The sequence below is a fragment of the Dendroctonus ponderosae genome, unplaced genomic scaffold, assembly GCF_020466585.1.
Source record: "Dendroctonus ponderosae isolate FM_Combo_2020 unplaced genomic scaffold, Dpon_F_20191213v2 Dpon_F_20191213_1, whole genome shotgun sequence".
Classification (NCBI taxonomy): Eukaryota; Metazoa; Arthropoda; class Insecta; order Coleoptera; family Curculionidae; genus Dendroctonus; species Dendroctonus ponderosae.
Genome location: NW_026017110.1, coordinates 33,629,292 through 33,639,600, shown reverse-complemented (window position 1 = coordinate 33,639,600; position 10,309 = coordinate 33,629,292). Strand labels below are relative to the sequence as shown.

General features: G+C 33.3%; 1 protein-coding gene and 1 long non-coding RNA gene across 2 annotated transcripts in view; one reads left to right on the top strand and one right to left on the bottom strand.

The window, feature by feature from the left end:
- The window catches only part of LOC125502629, a 16,548-nt gene extending 13,756 nt beyond the window's left edge, over window positions 1–2,792 (bottom strand). Inside the window, exon 1 of the long non-coding RNA XR_007280396.1 lies at window positions 2,544–2,792. This is a non-coding gene — a long non-coding RNA (uncharacterized LOC125502629). The remainder of the gene's footprint in view (window positions 1–2,543) is intronic.
- The window catches only part of LOC109545939 (protein O-mannosyl-transferase TMTC2), a 365,218-nt gene that overhangs the window by 106,333 nt on the left and 248,576 nt on the right, over window positions 1–10,309 (top strand). The gene's annotated exons all lie outside the window — the stretch shown is intronic.

Sequence of the window (10,309 nt, the reverse complement as noted above, 5' to 3'; positions counted from 1 at the left end):
GAAAACTTTGCTGCTGACTATGTAGCAACACCTGGCGATACATTTTTGCAATATCCCCAGTACAGGATGCTTTCTGGCTCTAAAGACAATAGAAAATAAATCTTGTTGCACTGTAGGCCCAACCAGAAGAATATCGTTAAGTGCACATCCACAAGAAGATTTGCTGGAACCATCGAAAACGACTCTTAACTTAGTAGTTTGATTTGAAGAGATGGTGACACAGTGATGTGGAAGGTAGAAAGTAGATTTGCCTAACAAATTCTGAGAAGTAACCTTAGACATGTGACCTAGGATTTCATATTCTTGAAGAAACTTTGAATATTCAAATTTTAACTTCGGATTCCTTTGAAGCTTCCTTTTTAGATTTAAAAACCGTTGTTTTGCCGTCTCAAATAAATCACCTAATTTGTGAGTCTCATGCTTCAGCGGCAAGGTTACTACAAAACGACCTTCGTCATTTAGGAACGTTGTGTCTTTAAAATTGTTTTCACATTTTTGTTCTTCAATTGAGAGCGGTTTAGGTGATGACATCCCTTCTATCTCCCAAAACCGGGCCAAATGCATATCCAGCAATTGGGTTGCACTGAAATTACAGGAGACAGTATTGTGAATAGCCCTGTTTTGAATACCATTGACGGTGCCTGAGATTATCCAACCAAGACAAGTTTTTTGCATTGTAGGCAAATTTTTACCTAACTTAATTTGTCCCGTGCACAATAAGTCCCAAAAGATGTCACAACCTATCAGAATATCGATTGAATTTGGCACATTGAAAGAGGGATCAGCCAGGATTAAATGAGAAGCAATTCTTAACTCAGATATGTCTACAGGCATACAAAGTATTTTTCGAGTTATTTTTGGCAGAACTAAACAGTTCAACTGGATTGAGTACGAATCTTGACGAGCTTGTATCCTCAAGTTTGCCTGACGTAAGACTTTAGAAGTCGTTTGTCCTATGCCATTCACAGAAATATTGGCGGTATTGGTATTGAAATTCAGTTTCTTACATAAACATTCGGTAATAAAATTTGATTCACTTCCGCTATCCAAAAGACCTCTGCAAGTCTGAGATTTATTTTTACTATCCAAAACGTCAATTAGCGCAGTAGACAAGAGCACCCTAGAAGTAGCGAAATCATTTTATACCGATAAACATTCTAGATTAGAGTTCACCAGTGATACAAGAGGTTGCGAGGTCGATGTGGATGCCTCATTGGTATTTGCACGATTATCTGAGGGAATATTTGTAGAATTAGAATTGAAATTGCGCAAAAGAGTGGTGTGCCTTTTAGAGCACTTTTTACAAGGCTGAGAACGACACTGCTCGGTGGCATGATTGTTTCTCAGGCAATTTAAACACCACTTATCCTTTTTTGCAACGCTATTTCTCTCCTTCAAACTCAAAGAGAGAAACTCCTGACAGTTGTAAACCGTATGATTTTGTTTACAAAATGTACAGATTGGTGAATGTACACTAACAAATGATTGTCGTTTTAATCTTGGTTGAATTTATTGAAAAGTTTCAAGTAACTTACACCTTTCATGCAAAAATTCTGTTAGAATATCAAGAGAAATGTCATGTTTCGCAAATTCTGCTTCCCATTCCTTTCTGGTGACTGGTTTAAGCTTTAATGACACCATATGAATTATTAGAGCATCCCAATGAGCTACTGGTTGCTTTAATACTTTTAGAGCACGTAAATGCTTATTTAGTTCCAAGTCAAACAAAGCTTTAACGTGGGTTCTTATTAGAATTTTTTCTTTTTCATACCTTTTTATTAAAAGATTCCACGCTATGTCATAATTTGCGGCGGAACATTCCAATCACTTTAGTAGATCTGCAGCAGGACCTGTTAAGGAGAGCCGAAGATAATGAAACTTTTGGACATTTGCTATTGATGCATTATCATGTATAAGCGAGTAAAAGGTGTCCTTAAAAAACAACCATTGGTCATAAGCTCYATCGAAGRTGGGTAATGGTATAGGAGGAAGTTTTACGTTTGTTGAGGCATTTAAATCGAACGGACCTTGTGATACTAAGTTTTCCACTGAACCAGCTTGACTATTACCGGTCAAACTATTTGGAGAATGACTTGATACAACTGCATTTTCAATTATATTTTTTGCCTTTGCCATACATTTAAAGTAGGTGTTTTCAAACTCTATAATTTCATTTTCATAACTATTATTATTATCATAACTATAGTATTTATCTCTAGTGCCTCGAGTCTGTCACAGACATTATTAAAGCTTTCTAAGGAAGGCTGAACCTCAATAATGCGAAGCTCAATCTCTTTTATTTCCACGTTTTCAGGATCTACTAGAGAATCAACAAATCGCTTAAATCTTGTTGGTTTAGATTTTAAGTATGTTTTATTATTTTTTAGTGTTTTGCACTCTATTTCACCTTCAGTCGCCATTGCTATTATAATGAGATGATTGGCTCTTTAAGGTGGAATTAATTATTGATGACCAACTTTAAAATTTGTTTAAACTTGAAACTGAAAGATGATAAGTCTGGGCTAGGAAGGAAACGCACTGACCTGAGTTGAGTCTCTTTTATGCCTTGGCTGTCTTCACTATCCAGATCTAATAGTTATATTTGCTGGTTTAAATTACACGGGATTCGCCTTGCGTGTAATTTCTTCTCATATCCGGCTCGAAGGACCATATGTTGTGCACACCTTTATGCTTCAGTGCGCTGAGGATTACTGCTTGCCTTTTTTTGTTGGTTTTTATAGATTATTCATTGGATTATTGCTGATTTATTTTTTTTTTATTATTGATTCTTACTAGATTGACAATTTCACTTTTTTCATTGTTACACACCAAACAACCAGAACAAAATAAATGACAAGACGCCGTACTGGCACGTTCAGAAATGTTTTGTCCGCGCCAATAATTGTGTTTATTACCTTTCGCCTATAAGATATGCTTAGTTTCGATGATGATATAAAACAGCATTTTTAATCTGTAAGTATTACTATTAGTCTGGGTAATTTAATGTTTTTGTTGACTAAATATCACGCGTAAACAATTCAAATGCTACTAGAAAAGTGGTGCCCCATCACTCAAAGGAAGTTCAGTTAAAAGATAGACAATAATAATGCAGTTTTCAAGGTTTTGACAAACTTGTTGCATAACAAAAACACAGGTTTATTAGCTTACTGTGCAAGACGCCCGATTAGTTTCCAAAACGAGTGCTATCATAAACGAGAGAAGAACTAGACTTAGTAAAAAGCATACGCAAAAATTATTCTTAAACATTTACTAATTTTCACCCTTTTAAACATACTCGCATTCAAAACTGTTTATATTGGATAAAAATATATGTTTTATTTAAGCGATTAGATTTCATTATCAGTTTTTTTCATTAAGTAGTTAATTGTTACCCATGTTTTGTTTTTAGAGTACATTATTTTTAGTTTACCAATGCTAAGCACAATTCTGTTAAATAATCTAAATCATTATTTATCTTCACGACCTCTACCAACATCATTATTGCGAATGTTGAATGAAAAATTGAAAAAGTAACATGATACTTTTGGAACCGCATATTGGAATCTAATACCAAAATGAAACTGAATCACCTGTTTACATATTGTACAATTTACCAATGGGAATTTAAAATTCCGTTTTTAGATGTAATTAAGTATCAAGAATCAATATTTTTTACTAACATACGCATATATTTTAATTTTACGAAAGAACCGTTTTGAAGTGTCTTCAAAAAGATGCTCTACGGTTCATGCTCTACAGTAGTCTACAGAGAGTTAAACGTTCAAAACCTTGATTTTGTCATTTGTCTACTTTGCATGCCGACAAAGTTCGAAGTAGTAGATACTCAATGGCAAAATTGATTGCAAACAAACAATCCACGATGTGCTATTAATATTTTGTGGAAGCAAATAGCTACTTATTACACTTTGTTATAGAATTTCATCGGTTTAGAAAGAATCTAGAATAGTGCAAGTCGAATTTTCATACCGTAAATATTTTGATGATAGTCCTAAATCAGTGGTATAAATAAAAACATTTATCAAAATGTTTGGTGAACATGTTTGTTCCGTTTAGCAATAACAGTAAAGTATATATGTTCAACTGTTGTGTTTCCCTCTAAATAATAATAGCTTTCAACAATACAAATTCAATTCCGAACTTATTGTCCTACTGCTATTTAGATTATAAATAATGTATCATAATAGGCTATAGGAATCGATAGATAATGCTGGATTCCAACAAATTGTTAAGTATTTTGTTATGTCCGGAAAATTACGGCTGCTATTCATAATATTGAGTTGGAAGTATATGTTTCTAAATTACATTATATAGTAATAGTTGATTATATTAAATTTGGAGACAGTTTTACATTCGACCTTTTACTCACGAGTGGTAAATTAAAAGGAGACACGAATGGATTTATTTGACTAATCATAGAATTTCAAGAACACGTTTTATTCTGCGTCATGCATGCGACATTTTTCCGGCATCCGGATATTTATTTATACGTTTTTTCAACCCCGCCACTAAGGTTCAGCTCTATCGAAATCAGTCTTGCCTCCACGTGAGAACAGTGCGTTATATGACCTGCTATAACACGGTTGCTCCAGTTTGTTATGGGCTAAAAATTATAACATCCTCAAAAATAAAGATAAATGGCCGAATAGTCACTTAAAACATTGCGTGTTTTGTTTTCAAATAAATTAATCATATAATTTGAAATGGAAAGCGTAGGCGACTTCGACTTGGAAATGTTGCTAAATACTCTCAAAGCAAAAAGTATAAAATATCGGTAATAACTGTAAAATGCATGTATCTTGAAAATACTTCTTGCGCAACGAATTTTATCATCCATTCAGATATTTCACATTAAAACCCAAATGCAGATTGTACAACACTGTTTTAAATGTCTACCAAGTTTGAAAATGCCTGTTATAATAAATAATAAAATTTAATGTAAGCGGAATAAATTGTGTCACAAAAAGCAGTTGCTGAAAAACTATATGGGACACCAACGTAATAGAACATATTTGCTGATAGTACCATAACTCACACCGAAAGACCAATAATTATTGAGACCTCAAGGTAATTACCAAGCTGTGTTTTTTAAATTTCTTCGTAAAGAGCCAAATATTATTCGGCTACTTGTAATATTAATATTTTTTTTGTTGGGAGTTTTTAATAACACGTTTTGATTGGATTGATGATTAGGAAGAATTCTAAATTCACTTTCAGCTGAGTGTCAAATAGTTCGCTGCAAGGCTAAAGAAGAACATATATGTTAACACCTTCATGCAAAATAGCAGAATTCTTAGCAACTCATGAACTAAATCTGACATAAGCTAAACCTTTCTCGTACTAAATGTGTACGAAGTTGATCAAACGTTTGTTATATGGTTTTCTAGTTTTTTTCAAAAACAATTTGCCCATATAAACTACAGCAACACATTCACTGAAATAATGCCATCCCTTCAAATAAAAATTAAATTTATTTGGATCCAGAATGTACTAGGTTATATTGAAAAACGCATTTTTGTAACTTCAAATTATAAATATTTATAAAATACCATACAATATTTACGAACATTGTATTGCGCTATGCAGATCATCAGTGCTTTATAAACGTACATATAAATGAAAAATTTACATGTGGATGTCTATATTTTAACAAACAAAAAGTGTTTGTTTTATATGGTAATTTTTATATTCAAGCAGTAATTTTTAAAATGTACCAATTCACTTTGTAGATTGTTATTTTTGGTCTAACCGTTTAGAAAGTTGCCTTGGAAATCAAGACCTAATTTACCTGAAAGAAACTTGCAGCCCTCATCATAATTTATCTAGTATTTAAAGTTTTTCTAGAAGCTGCTGGTCCTAAAGTGAGAAAGTGTCATCCGAAATTTTCAGCTGATAAATTATCCTATTGCTTTCATCGCAACATCTCATCACTTGCCGACAGAACCATACGGCCCTTCAATGACCTTATAGCTAGTTTTGTTTAGCAGTGCGTCATGGATTTAATACTTATACATAAGCGTCATTATTGATAAATGCCCACTTTTTGCAATGACGGTTCTCTTAAAGTTCTCGCTTGGGTAAAGCTATGTTAACTCGCAACAAACCATGAGGTGCCAAAATTGTTTCGCCGCTTTCTCAGAAAACTTCTTAATCGACTTAAGTTAAGCTTAGAACTACGTCCTTCAAGGGCAGGGTCTACGCTATGACAACCACACACGACTGGAATCCATATAAATTACAAATTGTTTGTAGTTCTGAAATTACCGTCTGGAAATTATGGAGTTTTATGAACAGATGCCTGTCATTGTTTAAGTTCAACTATAATGAAAACAATTGGCCTTTATGGCAAAGTCGGAAAAGGAACGGCTGCGACTTCTAATTAAGACAGCTTCCAGCTTCCTCAAGGAAAGAGACGCAAAGGAACAAAACGGAAACGTGCCCTTTTAATTGCCCGTGTCGTCGTATATAAGAGACATCTAAGATGAAGTCAATTCGCCAACTTTTCAACATTTTAATGTAGAACTGAAATTGTTTTCGTTTTGCAAAATTCATGTTTTGGAACACATCTGCATGTCAGACATTTAACGTTTTTTTTAATTTTTGACAATAAAGTATCAATGGTCTTTTCTTAAATTGTAAATGTGGGTTTTGGTTGGTGTTTGTGGATTTAAACTTTGAAATCTATTCTCAAAGTTGCTACTCACATATTTCTTATATCTACAGAAAGTTTATCACGAAAATTAAAGTTCAAAATGCTTTGCTTAAAATTGTCTTCATTTTATAGGAATGTTCGTAACTTGCGAAAATTCGATATACATACAAATATTTCACCACATGATGCTGTAAATTATTGTTTCCAAATACTTTGTAGAGTTGGATATTATGACTTGTATCTTACATATTAAATCAATCGACTGTCCTAAGCTATTATAGTTTCCATATCTCTTTAAGAGAAATGGAACAATTAATCGATGTATATAACTGGTGAGACATTTTCCATGACGATAATTTTATGAGAAACTCTAATGAGTTTGCAGAAGCATTTGCCATTAGTTTAATTAAGCTAATGCATCTATTCAACTTTACCGCGTTTACTCTGATTTCCGAACATTCTAAAGCGACCGAGAAATATTTGCATCAAAGACAATAAGTTGGCATTTTTACGTTTCCTTTTGTGTTTCTGTTAAAGCGGAGGAAATTTAATAAATTCAGGGTTTGTGTAGTTGCTTTGCAGAATTCGAGTTGGTGATCGATTGTTTTTAATTAGGCAGGAGGGGTTGGATGGATATTGCTCTGTGGGTCTGTTAATTGTTCTCTGAAATGACAGTCAAATTTACAGCTAATAAATTGAGGCTGTTTAAAAGGCCACGGCCTACAAATTGCTCATTAAACTTGGGGTGATATGCCAAATGGAAAATTTTCTGGAGAAAAAACCATAGACGTCTAAGAATACCAGGATTGTTTGTTTTATTGTTCCTTTCAAGCGGTTTAGGCTCCTTTCACAAATTCATTGTATTTATTGTCATTAATGCATTTTCTTACCAAAGTGTTATAATCTCAGCTATCATATATTTTATCTTTATTTTCCTACGTAGATTTGCTAATAAAACAATTATGTTTCAATTACAAAATGTGAAAAATTTAACATAACATAAAACATAACGTAAAATCGGGAAAAGTTCTATAAAAAAAGGAGTTTTAATAAGCGTTTGTTTAAATAAATAAAAACATACAGGGTGATTCAAAATTGGCGTCATTCCTCTGGAAGTGTTGTCTGGCGCTGTTATAGGAGTAGAGATAAAATAGGAAAATAAATTAATTGTTATTAAAAACTGAAGAATTTGCAAAAAACTATATCAGAAATTCAGCAGCAATGTTTTTAAAGGTAATCTGCCTAATTAACATTGCGCAAATACTTGTTGCTTCGTAATTATTTAAAAGTCCGGTAACCATGGAATTATACCGACTGACAATAAGATAGACAAGGATAAACGATCAATTCAACAAGATTTGTTGACGAAATGTCAACATGTTCTCATAACCTCGAATGTCGCTGTTTAAAAATAAACCATACAACACCAAACAATTGAATGGTTAACTCCAAACAAGCTAGTGCCTGTGTAATCCCCTTATTATCCACTCTTATCAAGCAGCTTCTCGTATTCAGTTAATTAACTGCTGCTCCATTTGCATCTGCCTGTGCTGCGTGTATCGTACAAACGTGGTAGGAACGTAGCCCTTCTTCGGTATTTATTTCGTGTTTCGGAAAGTGTCAGTTATTGTGCTCTGTGTGCCCCTAGAAGGCGCTGATTCGATTATGTCCAATACTTGTTCCTCTGTGCCTGGAAACCGAACATCTATTGCCGTCCACTATCTTTCTCTCCTCGCCCTTTGTCGGCGTGAGTCTTTTCCGCTTCTGCTATGTTACTGTAGCACTTCCCCTGAATTAATCGCATGTCCGCAAATTCGTGAAAAGAAATTCGAAGTAAGTCACAGTTTGACAAATTATTGTTATTATTGACAAGGGCTATTTACCTGTAAATATCTGATAAAGACAAAAAACATCAATGCCGCTGTACCGTTTCATCAAAAAATTGAAGAAGAGAACTTTCTTGATATCAAAAATGTTCGTAATTTGAAGCAAGGATCGTAATKTTTCTTTTTGAATGCTTAAGTATTCCGATATGCTACCAATTAAGCATGGACAAATTTCAAACTAATGCTTAATAACAAAGTTGAAATTCGATCTTCAAGTGTTAATACCTTCCAGAAATTTTCGAAAAAAAAATTTTCAATATTTTTCTCGTACTCCCCAAGGGAGCGCCCTTAAAAGGAATGACGCAAATTTTAAATCACCCTGTATGCTTATTTAATCGGTCCCCCAACACAAATATTTAAGTTTGTTTGGTTTCAAATATAGTTTAGAGTTAGTTATGTGTGTGTGTTGTGTGAGTGTTAACAATGTGGACTTCAATCTAAAACTTTTTAACGCAATGTAACTTTTATTTTTCAAATGGAAGTACTTGTATATTAATACGTCATTAGATAGACAATTTACAAAGTTACAAATTTGCATTTACACTTTAAGCTGTGAAATCATCCGTTTTCAAATTATAATTTATTTTATTTAAAAATTTCAAAAATTTGCTACATTTTGTAAGGTAGAGTTAATAAATAAGTGTCTTTAGTTAAAGTAGTGTGGTAAAATAATAATTCAACTCATCTTTCGGCCACAATTCTAATCTAAATCGCAAAGCATTACCTGGCTTGAGTTTAACTTTTTCCTTTATCATCTATAATCTAGCTATATATACAAAAAAATTCTGCAGCCAATTATCGAGCTCGCAATTTGTTTATAATAAACAAAATTTTCAGTCACCTTAGGATTTCCACAACTTGAAAATCTGGGAGCATTTCCTACCTCAAGTTAAGCAATTTTTGTATAAAAAAAAGCTATTCAAAGTTTTGCCAGATCAAGTTTTTAACCAACCCCAAAATGTGAGCGTAACAAGTTTGTTTTGTCTTATGAAGCATATTAAAAATGTGAACCCTCTCATGAGAATTGAACTAATTTTGAGTCCCTCAGTATTTACTCATTAACGAGCACTAACTAGCGTTATTAAAATGCCGTAATTATTTTTCTCGCAGAACGCTACAGACAAACTCTGACGTCGAAAATTATTCAACCCTTTATTTTTCTCGAGGAACAGCGACAAAGGAAAGAACACATATTCATTCTTAATTGGTAGCGTTGAGTTGCCGAGAAGAGAAAGCTGATTGTCGGGAGCAAGTTTGCGACAGTTTAGAGCCATTGGGCACACTATGTCAGTCATTAGTAGTCATCAAGAAATGCAACAAGTCACTGTAATTCTTTTGTGATACTATTGCGTTAAGTTTTTCAATTCTAATGCGATTCTGAACTAACAAATAAAGGTAACAAAAATTAATTAATGACTTTTAATTAATTTTTGATAACGATGGTATCAAAAAAATAGCGTTTATAGTATTGCATGATAAAGGCAATATTTTATGCGGCTTATATGGTGGCATGCTCTAAATTTAATTGCAACAGAGTATTCAATGCACCGTTGATCTGCAATAATATTAATTCGTTATCTGGCAACTAAATATTTCATCGATACACATATATCATTATTAGCCATTATTCCATATTAAAATTCTTGTACAGTACTACACTACCTCAAAATCAGAGACGGAGTACTGAGCAATCACCTGCAGCTAAACGCAGACTATAAGTATAAATTATCAATCAATAAATCAACAGGAACTC